Here is a 17,936-nt window from a genome sequence, read left to right as displayed (position 1 = left end):
AAGAAGATAATTTAGACAATTCTACGGTTGATAAGAATCGTGCAATTATTTTATATTACACCATATTGTAATATTAGGCGTCCTAATTCTATCTAATTTCGATTATATCATATGCTATCAAATTCTTCAAAGCCTTAACAACAAAGTGGCAAGAAGATAATTTAAACAATTCTACGGTTGATAAGGATCGTGCAATTATATTATACCATAGTGTAATATTAGGCGTTCTAATTCTGTCTAATTTTTATTATACCGTACGCTATCAAATTCTTCAAAGCCCTAAGAACAAAGTGGCAAGAAGATAATTTAAACAATTCTACGATTGATGAGGATCGTGCAATTATTTTATATTATACCATATTGTAATATTAGGCGTCCTAATTTTGTCTAATTTCGATTATACCATACGCTATCAAATTCTTCAAAGCCTTAACAACAAAGTGGCAAGAAGATAATTTAAACAATTCTACGATTGATGAGGATCGTGCAATTATTTTATATTATACCATATTGTAATATTAGGCGTTCTAACTTTGTCTAATTTCGATTATATCGTACGCTATCAAATTGTTTAAAGCCCTATGAACAAATTGGCAAGAAGATAATTTAAACAATCCTATGATTGATGAGGAGCGTGCGATTATTTTATATTATACCATATTGTAATATTAGGCGTTCTAATTCTGTCTAATTTTATTATACCATACGCTATCAAATTCTTCAAAGCCTTAACAACAAAGTGGCAAGAAGATAATTTAAACAATTCTATGGTTAATAAGGATAGTGCATATGTTTTATACTATATCATATTGTAATATTCAAGGTACTAATTCTGTCTAATTTCGATTATATTATATGCTATCAAATTCTTCAAAGCCTTAAGAACAAAGTGGCAAGAAGATAATTTAAACAACCCTAACGATCGTGCCTATATTTTATACTATATCATATTGTAATATTAGACGTTCTAATTCTGTCTAATTTCGATTATATCGTACGCTATCAAATTCTTCAAAGCCCTAAGAACAAAGTAGCAAGAAGATAATTTAAACAACCCTAACGATCGTGCCTATATTTTATACTATATCATATTGTAATATTAGGCGTTCTAATTCTGTCTAATTTCGATTATATCAAATTTTCTAAAGCCTTAAGAACAAAGCGGAATTGCACGTGGGAAGATGCTTAGAATCGCGAAGGCGAATCGATGATTTAAAAAGGAGAGGAAATATTTGTCGAAATGTCGGTTACCGTCGAATTCGTCTGTAACAAACGGACTGCATATTCCTCCCCTGCATTTACATAAAATTTCAAGGCGCGGGAATGTAGAAAAAGCGCGCGCAACGTGTGGAAATATAAGAAATATTCAAACTGGGGTAGTAAAATAAATCTTTACGCAGTCTCGCTGCTTTCCACTCCGGTTAATGAAAACATCAAATTCCGCAAAAATTCGCAGCCCGCTAATAAGTTTTCTATAAAAATACGCCAAAGTGGAAACACGTTTCCAGGCTGACGAATACGTTCTAACGGCGGATTTTACGCGTAAGGAAAAACATAATACACTGGCGAAAGAAACGCATCTTGTTGGCGCGCTTCTCGAATCGCGCATTTCGGTAATCGATATATACGAAAGGTGCGCGCGAGCGGCCGAATCGCTTTTAGTCTCATTTAAAATGCATCGCAGTATACCAGCCTCCTCGTCCCTTTCTCCTCGCGTACGTACGCTAGCGAGCGTTTTCCTTACATTCGCGCGAGTATTTCAAATGCTGTGGCGTTCGTGCGTTTGAAAAACGTCGAATCGAACTCTCGTCAAGTTTCACGCGATACGTCGGAAACGTTTTCTGTCTTATCCGCGTATTTCGATAGTTGGCTATTTTTAACGCGTGTTTATCGATACTTTCTAATTAGTTTCGACGATAACAGTCCCCTACTTAGTCTACGTTCTGTCTATTTTTACCTTCGTCGCTTGTTTACGAGCCGTAAAAAAAACGATGCCAATTTCATCGCCTCGCACTATCTAGTTCGATCTAAAATAATTTCCAGATGATAGTTCATCTACCTGCTATCTATCGGTAGGCAAAGGAGTTCGGCTTTTTACTCGCATAGATCTGAAAATCATTGTACATTGGATAGAAATATCGGTGATGAGATAAAATTCCAAGCGACAAATCGAACCACGTTTTAACTGGATTACGTTAAAAAAGAAAATTCTCGATAACTTGATGTTCGTTCGTTAAGGTCTTACGTTATTTACTAGACTACTAGATTTCCTATTAAATTATATAGAAAATTTCAGTTTCTTAATTGCCCGGTGCGAAAAGTCACGGGAAATCGTTCCAAAGGACGAACTTCTCCGAAAATATTTCTTCTTCGTACGATCGATATTTCTTCTCCGCCCTGGGCAATGATTAAACATGATAAACATGGAATGGTAGTGAGGGCGAGGTATTAATAGCGTCACCTTGGAAGGCCAGCGTTTCCTTCGACAGCAATGTCAGGTTACGTAAGGTGAGAAGAGTAGGACAACAAAAGGGTGAAAGGGCTAATAATACGTGGAATTAATTTTAGCCTGCCACGACGAGATACGAGTCGCATTGTTAATTGCCAGGGAACCTGGAGAGCCTCCATTAATCAACGGTCCATTCAAGGTATAACCAATGAGGTATCGACGGGCCACCATAAATCGTTACATCGCAGCGGCACCGGCGAGAGGAAAGAGCGACCGATCGACCGGACCCGTGCCGCGACTTTCGATAAAATCGTCGTGCTGAAAATACGCGAAAGTCGAAATAGAAGCGGCGTATCGATCGACGAAGGGTGCTCGAGCGAATCTACGAAATGTCGAAGGTCGTAGCTGACTGGGCGACGCCGTTCCTCCTCCGACCGATCGTTTGCCAGAACAACGAAAAACCACGCAGTTTGCCGATCGTTTTCAACGGCCACTCACGACCATTTCCTTCCATGCACGCGTCCGGACACGCTGTTTACGGTTTCCACGTGGCGCCACGCCCCAACCCACCGCGCGCGCCACTTGCCAAAGTCCACGGAGTCCCGGCAAAGTTTCCTAATCGTAGGCCGGGGAATCCCCGACTCACCCACCCCACGGTGTCCCTGTCCTTGCAGATCAGCCGAGAGACGCGCGGCCGGAACAATCGTTGACCAAATTCTCTCGCCGCCTGGAAACCGGAGCCTCCCCTTTAAGCGTCTTTGCTTTAGACCCATCTACCCTTCCAACCATAGACTTTTCCAGAGCTGGCGCTTTCTTCGAAATCCTGGCTGATAACGTTCTCTCTCTGGCAGGAAGAAAGTTTCGCAGCCATTCGCGATACCAAGCGGAATGTTACGAAGTAACGTTCTCGCGGAGTATTTTTGCGCAGTCGAAACGTTCGCGTTATCCTTCTACGTTTAATCGACGCCTACGGACAAGTCGACGATTTATCGATCGTCTGGCGCGATCTACTTTCTAAATCGAGAGCGATCTTCGTGGAATAGAGGAAACTTATTTGCGGATGTGAGGAGACAACGTTTTGTCGCTTGTTTGCGTACGATCGTTTCCAGAAACGGTCCTTTCCACGACTGTCCTCGTCCCAGATCGGAACCGATGATTCTGCTCGTCGAATTTTGCGGGTTTTTCAGCCACCGATGAGAACACGCTGGAAGACTTCGCTTCTGTTCTCATACGAACGATATATTTTCTGGAAAAAGAACATCAGTGGAGACAAATCTGGCAGCAAATCTTCGAAACGAATTACGATCGAGCGTTTAATCGCGTCTACGAACATCGATCGTCTCGTAGAATCATTTCGGACCAATCTAGCCGTTCGGTCTCCTTTCTTCGAAATGATGTTCTTCAGAAAATAAAGGAAATTTCCCAGGCATTGATGACATCAAGCAAACTTCGTGGCCAGCCTCCGTACTAGTTTAACGTGATTTTCAAAAATACTCTTCCTAGAAACATTTTTCAAATCGTTGCCGACGGCGTTCCTCGCATAATCGACAAGATCGCCCGGTCTTGCTAAATACCAGAGGAGAACGAAGTTTGCGCGATAATCGCGCAGACGACAGAAGCTACACCCTATAGGTGAGATCTGCCGCCGGAAATAACACGCTGCTTTTTCAGAAACGAAGAAAAACCGCCGACTGTTTCTCGCCGCACGACAGATCGTTATCGAACGTTGATCGACGCGTACGAACATCGGCGTTGTTCGATCGAAGCAGGAAGACACGTTGCGTGTGCGAAAATAGCATCCATCTCGTACGATTGCACGCAATCGCGGCCGCGGTTGGTCCGTGGCGTACGGAGATAAAAGCAGGGGAAAAGGGAGGACGCGGATACGGGGGCCCATGGAAACCGCGAGAAATCATAGCCGCTTCTCACCCCGTTCGTCGTTGCACAAAACGAAACGGTTCTCTCGGCTTGCCGCTAATCTCGCGGCCGATCCGATCGGGGATGAGCACGTACCTGTAGGAAAAAAGGAAGGAAAAAGCGGAGGACACGGGGGAGCAGGCAGAGACAGGTTGGAACGGTGGAGGGGATGGAAAAAAAGACGGCGAATGGTAGCAGTAACTCGGTGTACATTCGGCGAGACAAACTTGATCAATGGCCCCGGACGAGCAGAGTCGCGAGGAGGATACGTGTGCGAGGCACACGGAAGCGTGGCGCATTGTACGAAAAGCGAGCGTGGTATTAATAACAATTCTCACATCTGGCCGAACAAACGTACATGCCATACACGAAAGGGGTTGATCGGGTGTACGTGCGTATAAAATATACATAGAATTTCGTCTGTAAACGTATACAGGGACACCAGCGGCGATACCGGCGGAGAGAAGGAAGAAAAGAGGGGAAAAAAAAGGAAGGGAAGAAGCAGGGGGTTAGAAAAGGGGGAGGAAAAAGGAGGAAGGCGGAAAGGAAAGGAAAAAAACGCAGCGAAGCGCGTGATCGTCGGAGTTTTCTCCTGGTGGTCCCCTGACGGCCACGTGGGAGGGAGACGGCGAAAGAGGGGAAAGGATAGGGTGGAAAAAAACGAGGGAGAATAGCAGCGCCACCAGCGCCAACCATCATCCCCTTCTTCTTTCTCTATCGTTGGTGCGCAGAGAGGCAGCGGTGGCTGCAGCGCGTACGTACATTTATTCGAAAGTTCACAAACACGCGGCCAACTTGCACTCTGCTAATAAGTCATCGGTGTTCGTTCGTTCGTCGTCAACCACCACCCAGTAGCGCGCCGCAGCCCCCACTACGGGGGTCGCGTTGCCTCTCGACCGACCCACCCCCGGTTCTACTTCCCCTCGTTCCTCCTCCACCTCCTTCCGTTTCCCCTCGTTCCACTTCGGCTCGGTTCTACTTCGCCCACCCCCGTTTCCCTTCCCAACCCTCTACGTGTACGTAGAACCTTCCAACCGTGTTCGTTCGTGTACCGTATCCTCTAGTCTATGTGTGTGTGTGTGTGTGTGTGGATGTACGTCGGTGCGCTCGCGTTTTACGCGAATTCCACCCATCCCCTGTCGAATTCAAACCGACTCACACGCACGCTCGCGCACACCAGCAACGGCGCTTTCAAGCACACGCTAAACTACGCTGCGGTGCGTTCGTGTGCGATACACGGCCGTGTAAGTTAACCCCGTATTTCTCGCGTGTACGTGCAGAGGCATTCGCGTGTGCCTGACGCGCACAGCCTCGCTCCGAAATCCCATCTAACTATAGAGACGCGCTGCTCCCTTCGTGTACACGCTTACACGTGTACGTGTAGAGGCAAGTTTTTGTAGGCACACCGAGACGAAAAAGCTGACGACCACGAGCGAGCGGCGCGTATGTGCGCGATCGCGATCGCGATAAAGCTTGGCGAAAGCGTATACGGTGGCGCAGCCAAGTTTCACCAATACCGGCAGAACGCTATAGCAAAACATGTATACACGGACAGATACGGTGATGGTACTGGGGCGCTGTTCGTCCTGCTTTAGACAACGCCGGATTGCTCCGCCTCGCTCTGACCGGGTTACGCTTGCAAGCACGCTAGCTCCGTTCTCCTCGGCTCTCTCGCGCCTTCTGTCTTCCCACTCCCCTGCAGCCGCTTCAATTTCTATCTATATCGCCGTCTCCGTCGCTTCGCCTCCGGTTTTTTGCCCGTCTCTGTCGAGAAGGAGCGGTCGGTCGAAAACTGGGAAACCGTGGGTCGCAGCGCTCCCAGCAAGAAGAAGAGACGTAGCTGTGACGACGCGTGGTCGCGGCGAGTAGCGGCGCGCGTTGCGCCGTACTTAAATTACATGATTAAAGGCACTTTAATTAGTTATTCGACGAGAGGGAAATTTATCGTCGAAGCAGTTCGTACTGGTTTTCGCGCGGTTTAATTTCGCCTCGAGCCGGGGATAATCAACGCGACCGCGCCGGTGTTCCACTGTAATTCGGTCGGAGGAACGAGTCGCAGAACGCCGCCACTCGCTTTCAAATATTCGCGTAGACCGGACGATTTTACGCGCGGCAAAATCGATAGGGAAATTTCCACGGAAATTTCATCGCGTTACGCAGCTGGTATTTATAGCGCGCGTAAAGCAGATCGCACGAGACGAGCAACTCGGCAATCCCAGTACGAAACTCGAAGGGGAAAATCGATTTACCGGACCGATCGAGAGGAACGCTCGGCTATGGCGACGCACACGCGAGACGAATTACGTCGGATCCGAATTTCCGAATCGAAGATCAGCACGGGCTATACAGGCAGGCGAAAAACGAAGGGAAAGTCGCGAAACTTAATCAGACGCGCGGTGATGCGCCAGACGAACGAGCGGCTCGTCCTGCACCGGAACAGGATATTTCCCATCGCGCAAGAACGAAAGAGAGAGAACGTTTTTCGTGTCGTGTACGCACACGGCCGAGTATTAAAGAGGCAAGAAACGCCTAGTTCTCCCACGCGAGCCAAAGGATCGGTGCGGAGGGTGTGCAGCAAGGGGAGAAAAAGAAAAATAACGGAGAAAAAAAGGTGATCACGTTCGTTTCTCGCGGTCTGCACGCGCGCTGCCTTTCGCGGACCGACTTTCGACGATTCCATACACACGTAACTACCAGCTGTATCTCTCGCTCGCTCTTTCTCTCTCTCTCTCTCTCTCTCTGTTCCGCTCTCAGCGCGTTGCTCTCCTTCTTCGTCGTGGCTACGGTGAAAGCAGTGCCGGTGAAAGGTGATTGTGGCACATCCCGCGTGCCGGCACCACGCGTGTCTTTCCCCGTGCCCATTTTAATACCAAAATAGATTCCTCCGCCTTCTTCTTGCTCTCGCGCGAGAGCACGCGATCGATCGACGATCTATTTTTCTGCATGTGCGCGCGTGTACTGTGGGAGCGCGACGGGGTGGAAGGCAACGCGTCGGCGGGGCGTTGCGACGAAGAAAATAACGGAGAATCTTGTACGTCGTCGTCGGCGTCATCGTCGTCGTCATCGACGGTTGCTCGTTGTCCAGAGTCCAGGCTGGCGTAATCCGGCCTGCATCAGACTCCCCTTCGCCACCCACGTCCAACCCTCGGTCGTCTGCGTCGCACCCTGCTCGTTCTCGTTCTCCGTCTCGCTCCATAATTCAGTCGACGCTGCGATTGGTCGACGTCGGCCGCTGACGTCACGCGAAAACCGGCAGGATAATAAGGAACGAGGGGAGGTCGGGCGGCAGCCACTGGAGAAGATACGAAAGGGATGCGAGAAGAGAGAGAGAGAGAGAGAGGAAACGAGAGGGAATGAGAGATGCAGACGCCGAAGGGGGGTCGGGAAACGGTGGTAGTCAGGCTGCCACAAAAATACCCTGTCAGATAGAAACTGGCGCCCAAGCCTGGCGGACGCTACCAGCGCCGCTCTGCTACCGACGCTACTTGCACGATACCATCACGCTGATACCGCCTTCGTCTCTTCACCCTCCGCGCTTCCACGACCCAGCTACCGCGTCCGCCCCCGTATCTTTCTCTTGCCACCCGGTATATTTCCTATATTTCATCGGTTTTCTCTCGCCACTCCGCCGGTGACCAACGTGCTCCTTCCAACCCCCACGTGCCACGTTTCTTTGCTCGTCCGCTCTATTCTACGCTCTGGTTGCCCTCCTCGGCTACGAGAATCCCTCGTCGAAGCTTCGCGGAACGTTCGCTGGGAAAGATCAAGGGAGAGAGATAGCGGAGCCGCCGCCTCTCGTAATTTCCTCGTTATTCGTTTATGAAATTTAAATGGAAGAGCTCGGGGAGACGAGATGGTGGTGGTGGTGGTGGTGGTGGTGGTGGTGGTGATGGTGGAGGAGGTGGAAAGCAGGTCGCCGAGGATCGGCGAGGAGGAAGGTCGCGAAGGGAAAACGTGGATACGATGGAAACGCCGCGAAGGAGCCGCTGATGTCAGGTCGAAGGATCGATTTTCAAGGAAGATGGCGTCCTACGGTGGCCTCCACCCTCCCAGCTACCCTCACCCTCGCTCTCTGCCACCCACACGTGCGCGCACGTTAAAGCGTACACGTAAAGAGACACACTTACACAAGCCCTGCTCTCTCGTCGCCACCCCTCGCCCTCTTGGAACTCAACGGTCGATGAAGTGGAGTTCTCCTCTCCTGCCTCTCCTCCTCCTTTCTCTCGCTCGCCCTCGCGCTTTCTATTCGCTCTCTCTCTCTCTCTTTCTGTCTGTCTTACGCTCGCTCGTACACACGCGCACATACATGGACACATAGATACATAGACGCACACAGGGACACGCGCTCTCTCCGCTACTGTTTCTGCTCGCTCACCTACTCGGTACTTTCGAAAAATAAAGAGAGATAAGGAAGAGAGATAGGGAAACGTAGGGCTGTTAAAGAAGAGCCGGAGATAGGCGATGGAAGACGGCCGGGGTTCATTATGCTTCTTGAATCGTAAACAAACAAACAACCGCGACCTGGCAGGATCCGCTCTGTTTCCGAGTGCAGAATCGCGAGCAAGGATCGCGAAGACCGCAATCAGTCGCGATTCTACGCCAACCGACGAAAGGGAGGAAAGACGAGGGGACGGGGTGGCACACGTTCGAAATTATACGCGGCTGAAATATCCATCGCGATGGAAAACAATCCAAGATGAAGTTGACCCGGAAATTTACTCAAATAGCAACTCGGTATCTTTAGTTTGAACAGCGCTCGCCCCGTTCTCTCTGCCGGGCCACTATATATATAACCAGCCAGGCCAGAATCTCCACCGTGAAGCTTTCCAAAGATATACCGGCAATTAAAGCTTTGCGCCTGCGAGTCCGCTCTGCCGCAGGACCAACCTACCTCAAAACTCAAAACTAGAACGATACGCTGAGGTAAGTTATTTGAGCGAGGAACACTTTGCGTGGAATAATCTTGCTTGCGTGTTACGAGACCACGTCGTTGTTCCGTGTAACGAAGAGAAAGAACGAGCAAACGTCGTTCGTTTCGAGTCCAACGGCACGATGTTTCGCGACAAATTGCTCTGGCAGGAAAAAATATCAAACACGAGGCAATGATTCGAGTAACTTTATGCTACGGTTATTCCAGCCTCATTCCTATATTATGGGATACCGTTGCTTTTTAACGTACCAAAGACCAGGCACGAGGAAACATCGTACACTTTAGGCCCAACAGAGAAAAGTATCAGGACAGCCAGGTCCAACGAAGAAAAGCGCTAGGAGAAACAACAAACATCAGGGGCAATCGGTCGAATGATACGGTAGGCTCGTTTGAGTCAACGAGTTGTACTTTGTGTGGAATAATTCAACTCGTGTATTATGAGGCACAGTTGATCTTTGAATATAACAAAGAAAAAGAAGGAAAAGATATTATCAGCAGTGGGGATCGGTCGAATGAGCCTACGGTAGGCTCGTTTGAGTCAACGAGTTGTACTTTGTGTGGAATAATTCAACTCGTGTATTATGAGGCACAGTTGCTCTTTGGATATGACAAAGAAAAAGAAGGAGAAAATATTATCAGCAGTGGGGATCGGTCGAATGAGCCTACGGTAGGCTCGTTTGAGTCAACGAGTTGTACTTTGCGTGGAATAATTCAACTCGTGTATTATGAGGCACAGTTGCTCTTTGGATATGACAAAGAAAAAGAAGGAAAAGATATTATCAGCAGTGGGGATCGGTCGAATGAGCCTACGGTAGGCTCGTTTGAGTCAACGAGTTGTACTTTGTGTGGAATAATTCAACTCGTGTATTATGAGGCACCGTTGCTCTTTGGATATGACAAAGAAAATATTATATACTTTAGGTGCGACAGAAGAAAGTATGGCAAGAAACAAGTGCAACAAGGAAAGGTATCAAACACGAGGGAATGATTCGAACAATTGTACAGTGGATTATTTGAGTCAGCGAGAAGACGTAACACGTAGACACTGATGGGGGCAAAATAGAAACTGAGTTCAAGAAAGAAGATATTTCTTTCAGTTTCTTTCGTCGATCCATTTCACTGTCCTGCGACGTTATTTTTTAGCAACATGGAGCAATATTTCTTAAGAAATGACGTCTACAAAGCAATCACGAAGATGGATAAGCGAAAATGTAGGCCAAACTCATGCGAACGTCTGCAGTGTTTGGTAGCCGCTCAAAGGTATAGAGATACCAAACATTAGAAGAAATAAACGTATTAAATAGATCGCATGGTGAAAGGAAAGAGACGGGGGTATCGACACTGCTATATGTACATTTTCTTTCGCCTATCTTTACGATAATTCATTATCGACGTCATTTTTCAGTAATGCGTTACGACATACGGATATAAAAATATGGATATTGTGGGAAACTAACAGGAGGATCGTGGGACAAGGTAATAAATCGACGAAAGAGACTGAAGCGAATTAATTATGCGACAACCGCGAATACGTAAGTGAGCGGATACTTGTGAACGAAAGTGTACACACGCGCCGCTAAATTAACATAACTAAATTGACACTGAGAATATTAACATCGAGCAAACTTCTTCCCTTTTTCACGATGACAAACTACGTCCCCGTGAAAAATGCCAGTTAAACTGTCGATGTAAACGATATACACATGCCATAACGTGCTACTCACAATTATTTCGTTCCACTGTATCGAGCATCACGCGTTGTACATACACCAAAGCGGCACATTGTAATCCAATTAACACTAACCTTGACCAGGCCCGGTTTCAAAATTTAATTGAAAATCGTACGTCCGTCGTTATTTCTTCCGTTCATCCGACTTCGTGTAACATCGAGAAACTGATCAGTCGGATAACGCAAGAATTTACATAAAGTTAGAGGAAGGAAAGAAACAACGATCGACTCTAAATTAAATAAAACGAAATTAACTGAATTCTAAATTAAATTCTCGGGCTGTTCATTTAACCTGGTAAAGTTAACGTTAATCGATAAAGATATATAAATATAAGTGACATAATTCATCGTAACCGGCCTAACAGGAAACGCGGATCGCCGGAAGATGGTTCATAAGCGAATTTGGCGAGTTACTCGGCTCAAACAACCCCGTCTCACCCTGTCACGCGTGATACTCTCGAGCGTCGTTGCCGCCTCCGAGCTTCTAACGCGTAGCGCCAGCAACGTGCAAGTACGACGAAGGTGCGAGCAACCAGCAGCCAGATCGATCGATCGTATTTGTTTATTAACCTATCGGCCGTTTCCATTGAATTATTAGGCTTTCGCGGATACGACGCGCGTAGGAGAGGACATTACGTCCAGATAAATTTTGTGGGTTAGCGGTTACGCCGAGGGACATAACTTTTTCACAGCGAAAGCTGGCGTGCACGCGACGCGAAATACACCGCAGGGGAAAGGCAGAAGTAGCGTTGCTGACCGAGCGGCTGGCGATCGGCCATAGGGACAGGCACGGGCTGTTAGGGCGAGTAACGCGGGCGCGTGCGCGCAGCGGGGGCCGCCGCCGCCGCTCGAAACTTCAAACGTGCCACGTCGGCGCCGAAATTGCAGCATTATTACGAAGTTGAATTCGACCGCAGGAATAATTACGCGCGGCCGCCGCCGCACAGATTAATATTTCCATTCGATTTAGAGGCGATTCGCCATATATTTCAATCCGCGATTAATGACTTTCGCTATCCTGTTCGGCCGCGCCTCATTACGAGTAATCATTCTGTGTACCGGCGTGTCGCTCCGGTTCGTTAGCGGTTCGCGGATTCTTTCGAGGAATAAACGCAGCGTCAACGCGTCCGCTCGTTTCTCGCCGAACAACGACGGAGCCTGCGAGGCCGCCTCGGAATTGAAGAACATTCCGCCACCGATCGTTCTCCACAGGCAGCGTAGTTTCGCGTTGGCAGATGAAGCGTGGCGCGCGGCATGAAGCCGACGATGCGGCGCACGCTTTTCGCGTGACACGTTCTCGTTGCGTAACGTCCGCGCGCTCGTCCGCCATCGAATTTCCGTAATTAATTAGCGCGATCGATAGCGGAGAAATTCGAAAAATTGGAATTTCCAGCGGAACGCCAGCGAGAAAAATATCGGCGCGGAGATATTGGCAAGCAAGAGTGGCCGCACGGGCTGAAATTCAATTTGGCTTTTAAGTAGACGATAGTTTAACACAAAGGACGAGGAACGGCGGTTACGAATCGATGTAATTAAATCATAGCTGGGGAAAAATAGAAAAAGAGGGGGGCGAGGGGAACGAGGGGAGAGAATGCAGGTCGAAATATTGGACGGAATATCGCGCAGCAAAATTCTGGCCGCAGCTAGGCAACCATTTTCATCGATCGCCAGCGACCGAGGGGGTGTGAAAAGGGGTCGGCCATTTTGTTTATCGTGCGCTAATGTCGAATGACCGCTAAAAGTGAATAACAGTTGCTTTTCCTACCCTTCAGTCAAACGTTAACGCCACTCTTCCGCCAGTAAATACGTTCGAATCTAATTCGTCGCAGGAAACCTTATCGACAACTGCTCGCGGACTGATGGATCACGACAAATATTTATTTCCAAAGAACCATCCTACGAACGTGTACGTATTTATATATTTTCCTGATCGAGTAGATGGCCCAGAGTTTTCCACGCAACCGAGACGAGCGTAAATCGAACGACGCCGAACACACGATCGATGAAGGGGTAACCGCTGTTCTGATTTTCCTCGCCGCGTTTCAGAAGCCACAGCGGCGATCTTAATCCTTCCACGATCCTGCAGTCTTCGTATTTCAATCTTTTGCTCGTTTCGGTAAGCGGGAAGAGAGGCTCGATCTTCTAAGAAGATAGTCGCGCGCGAAAATAAGGATTTTCCCGCGTCTGGTTCGGGAAGCAAAGACGTGGCTCGAACTCGATCACCACCTTGCATAATTGCAGGCTTTTCTTCGTCTCGACGATTACGTCTTTGCGATTTTTCCGATGAAACGTACGATTAAACACGGCTCGCAATAACCTGCTACCCAAGCAATATCAAAGCACCGAAGCAAGCTACGAAAGCGGCGATATCGAATAATCGGCGGATGGAAAGCCCTGACTACGGAAAGGCAGAGCTTTCGTTCGCGTTACGTCATAGAAGCAACACCGCGACTCGTAATTAGCGTGGGTGGGCCTTGGCTGCGATGCTCCGTACGCGAGCAACACTCGCGTAAGAGCGTGGCTGCGTCATCGTGTTACGTGGCGAATTATAAAGAATGGGAAAAGGAAGAAGGGGTGGAAAAACGGTGGAGCGCGTTTTCAGACGCTGTCGCTTTTATCGTCGGAATCGGCGCGGCGAAGGAACAAGCTCGTGGAAAGCGTGACAGGTGTTGGGCGCGGGAACAGCAGCGAGTCGATGATCAATGCGATGTTCGTTGGTGGGCATCCAGAAGCGGCGGCCAGTCCATTAATCATTGATTAAAGTTAACGAGCTATGCTCCGCGCTGTAGACGCAGGAAAATTTGACGAATTACGAAGATCAATATGCAACGTGCCTGATCAATTATCAGACAACTCGCACGCGGCCAACCGTCTTCCAAGCTTCGCGTTCGTGCGATCGTGACCGCCAAAATCTTCGATTTCTCGTCTCATTCGGCGATAAAATCACGCGAGCTTCCGTTCGATCGTCGCCAAGAGGAAGAAGAAGAAGAAGAAGCTCCGTGAAATCGAACGTTGTAATTCACCGAGGAGGATTCCTGACCATCAGTCAGCTGGCACAGCAGCGTCGCTGCTCCTCCTAATTAATGTTAATGTCTGGCGTTTCGGCGCGGTGCGTCGTCCAGGAAAACACGTCGACGGGCAGCCAACCAAACGGTGAGGAACGGGGCAAAAGTGCAGTTGGGATTGTTAGCCCGCAGTTTCAAGAGCGGCGGCCTCGCGATTGGTCGGCTTTTTGCGCGGGAATCGATCCTACGTTTTCAGGGGATGCCCCGCCTGTGTAACGAGGGAGAGGAGCAATGAACTTCCGGCGCAGGCCAGCTGCCATTGGACGGTTCCGCGTGCTGCTACAACGTCATTGGAGCGTCCTGGAACAGCGGCAGTTCGAATGTGACGGCCAAGGATGAAGCTTTCGGTGACGCAGGCTGCGAGCCGAGTTCGCGTCGCCTTCCAATCTACGACGAAAACAGATTCCGCCAACTGGGACGAGCATTTGGCGCGTTAAAACTTGCATAATACGATTATTCTATTGTTCTATCGAACATTATGACGCGAAGGTCACGCAAGACAGCATACGTTCTTCTTGACTTTTTTAATTCAGTTAAAAACCTGCTAGTAGAAAGGAGAACATAGTTTGAACGAATAAAGTTTCCGTACTATGCCCACCAATATTTTTGGAGATACCAAGAGGATGGAAAATAGACGTTTGGCCCGAGAATCAAGCAATCGACCATCTGCTAAATTTTAACGCTGCTTGCCTGGTCTGGTCGCTTTACTAAAAATAGAGCGGCCAGGTGGAACAGCCTGACAGGTTTTATGCTTGTTGATGTAACTACTTCAAGAAAAACTCTACATCTTTATTTATGTATATCCGTGACCTAGAAATCGCTATCACGCAGGAATATTCTAAATAAGGAAAGGTCCGTATTATCGTATCCTTGAATATACATTATGTTTTGGGTTGTAAGGTCTAGGAACAAAGGGACTGATAAACAGATTTCTATTTACGTTGCTTGTAGCCTCTGGCTAAAGCTGTAAGGCTAACCTTTTTGGTAATGTCCTTTTGCTAGAAATATCTGAACGTGCCCCCTATCGATTCCATTGTTTTGTAACACCATGATAATGAGGACCTGGATCAGCATAAACTTATACCTTTATTTATTTCAATATATTTTTCCATTACAAGTTCCTCCACTCGTCCTTCTACCAGTCAACCTACCTCAACTTCAACAATATCAATGAAACAATTAGGACAAATAAGGTTTTGGTACTACGGCCAGGAATATTTCTGGAAATGTACACGTTTAGCCGGAAATTCGAATAAAGCGACAATTTTCAATAGGGAGGATCTGGCGAGCTGCAAAACGTCCATAAAATGAAGTGGAAAAGACCTATGATTTATTATGTTCTTCCTCCGTAATGGCGAAGAAACTGTACCATTGGTAACTTTACGTTAAATCGAAATAAAGAAATCCGTGTGTTTCTGGATATTGGCAGCAGAAAGAAAGGAATCTTTAAAATTAGTCGGAAGAGGAGGAGAGTGGGAGGTAAAAATGAAGGAGAAGCGCATGCGGACGCTACTGTCAAGCGTCTTTGTTACGCTGAATATGCGTATTAATTCAGTAATTGTACATATTAGTAAATGAGCTTATTCGATGTATGCACATACTAATCGACCAATAAATGTGAATAAATTTACGATAGTTTCATAAATGCGAATACATTTACAAGCGTCTAGTAAATGCGAGCAAAGTTGCGATTAGATAGATATTTTTACATCTAATTGACACTTTTGCCAATACGAATGACCATAGTCAATACAAACATTTCACGTTCTCATTGCTACGTTTTACCTGAACCTTCGTTTTCGACAAATACGTTTGCCAATGTAGCAAATTGAACGTGCTGAGTCAAAATATGCCTCGTATTTCGCAGATACAAAATCATTCTAAACTGCGATAACAAACAAATCTGCTACGATACATCGAAAAAGCCAACAAGTTTCTCGCAGGAAAAAATCGCGCCAAGTGAAAAAGAATGAAAAACAGGAAATACGTTTCCACCGCGGGAATGTCTACGACACTTTCACCACGCATCCGATGATTTCACGTTGTTCGACTCTCCCGACGACCCTCCATTAACGTCACCATACATCGTCGAAGAGAAAACCTGGTCGTTCACGAGGAGGGTTGCGGGAGAAAGAGAAAGAGAAAGAGGAGAATCCCCTTCTTTCCAGCCGATCGTTCCGTTTACCAACGTCACGGACAAAGATGACCCCCGTTGCCACTTTAAATACCAGACGCCTCCTTAGGAATCACCTGTTGACTGCATTTCCTTGCCGCAAGGAAATTACAGACACAGCGATCTCGTGCGAGGGCAGTGAAACTCGAGCGGAAAAACTTTTCCAACGATCGTCGATCCGTTTACCCAAGCGCGGCTACTTACACGAGTCGCTTCTTAACCTACCTATCTACCGTTTCTTCACCGTTTTTCCTGCTTCTTCGCCCGTTTTGTCTATCGTCCATTCTGCTCTCTCTCTCTCTCTTTCTCTGTCTATCTATCTATCCTTGTCCTGGTTGGTCTCGTCGAACCGCGGCTTCTTTCGCTCTTCAACGTTGGCCAGAGCGACGTGGCTGTCTCTGTTCGGCCCTTTTAATGCCGCGTTTCAACGAAGAAAACTTCATGCTCCGTGTAAAGTGGCATAATTAACTTGCCGTGGCGACTTCTTAATTGCGGAGGAGGAAAAGTTCAAGGACCGAGCCGCGTGTATTTTGCAGCGGATCGCGCGAAAGCCCGCGGTAAGAGCCGAAGGGGCAGAGAAGGGGCAGCAGAGGGGGGAAAAGCGAGCAGCAGAAATCGCGTCAACACCGGTGATTAATACGATAACGAGGAAAGGAATAAGGGAAAAGATGTTTACCGACCAACGACGCCGACTTCTGCTCCGTTCTTAACCGGACGTTAAATGATTACATTGGCAATTACAGCGGAATTACTGTAAGCTCAGATTTCACGATTCTCTTGTCCGATTTTGATAGAAAACTTCCTCACACGCGCGTCCACACCCCTCGAGCTAACGATACGCTGTTCTACGAGGCTGACTTTTCCGCCAATTAACCCCCGCACGAGACGTTCCGGTCTTTCGAGTCGTTCACGTTGAATATGTTCCCAGTTACGATACAATCATCCTCGTCTTCCTTACACTTCGTACAACTCCACTAGGAAAGGAGGATATTTACGACCTTCGCTAGCCATAGCTTGAAACGTCCATCTGCATGGGTAGATCATGGGAGACTTGATAATTCCAATTGTGTTATTTAATTTTAAAGTGGCTAGCCATAGCTTGAAACGTCCATCTGCATCGGTAGCTCATAGGAGACTTGATAATTCCAATTGTGTTATTTAATTTTAAACAGTCTTCCAAAGTTTCAATTTCGTTTAGTTTCATTCTAATTGGATTCTACTTTTGTTTTACCAATATCTTCCTGAAAGAGACTTTCTCATTTTCCTTACATTTTGTAGAATTCCTAGAAGAGGAGGATATTTATAATCTTCACTAGCCATAGCTTGAAACGTCCATCTGCATGGGTAGATCATAGGAGACTTGATAATTCCAATTGTGTTATTTAATTTTAAAGAGTCTTCCAAAGTTTCAATTTCGTTTAGTTTCATTCTAATTGGATTCTACTTTTGTTTTACCAATATCTTCCTGAAAGAGACTTTCTTATTTTCCTTACATTTTGTAGAATTCCTAGAAGAAGAGGATATTTATAATCTTCACTAGCCATAGCTTGAAACGTCCATCTGCATGGGTAGATCATAGGAGACTTGATAATTCCAATTGTGTTATTTAATTTTAAAGAGTCTTCCAAAGTTTCAATTTCTTTTAGTTTCATTCTAATTGGATTCTACTTGTG

At 47.2% G+C, this 17,936-nt stretch overlaps 1 long non-coding RNA gene across 1 annotated transcript in view; it reads right to left on the bottom strand.

Moving 5' to 3' along the window:
• Nucleotides 1-11,454, bottom strand: part of LOC143303861 (uncharacterized) — a 67,379-nt gene extending 55,925 nt beyond the window's left edge. Inside the window, exon 1 of the long non-coding RNA XR_013060524.1 lies at nucleotides 11,021-11,454. This is a non-coding gene — a long non-coding RNA (uncharacterized LOC143303861). The remainder of the gene's footprint in view (nucleotides 1-11,020) is intronic.
• Nucleotides 11,455-17,936: the final 6,482 nt, after the last annotated feature.

The sequence above is a fragment of the Bombus vancouverensis genome, chromosome 17, assembly GCF_051014615.1.
Source record: "Bombus vancouverensis nearcticus chromosome 17, iyBomVanc1_principal, whole genome shotgun sequence".
Taxonomy (NCBI): Eukaryota; Metazoa; Arthropoda; class Insecta; order Hymenoptera; family Apidae; genus Bombus; species Bombus vancouverensis.
Note: the sequence above shows the minus strand (reverse complement) of the source record. Positions and strands in the feature narration are given on the sequence as shown.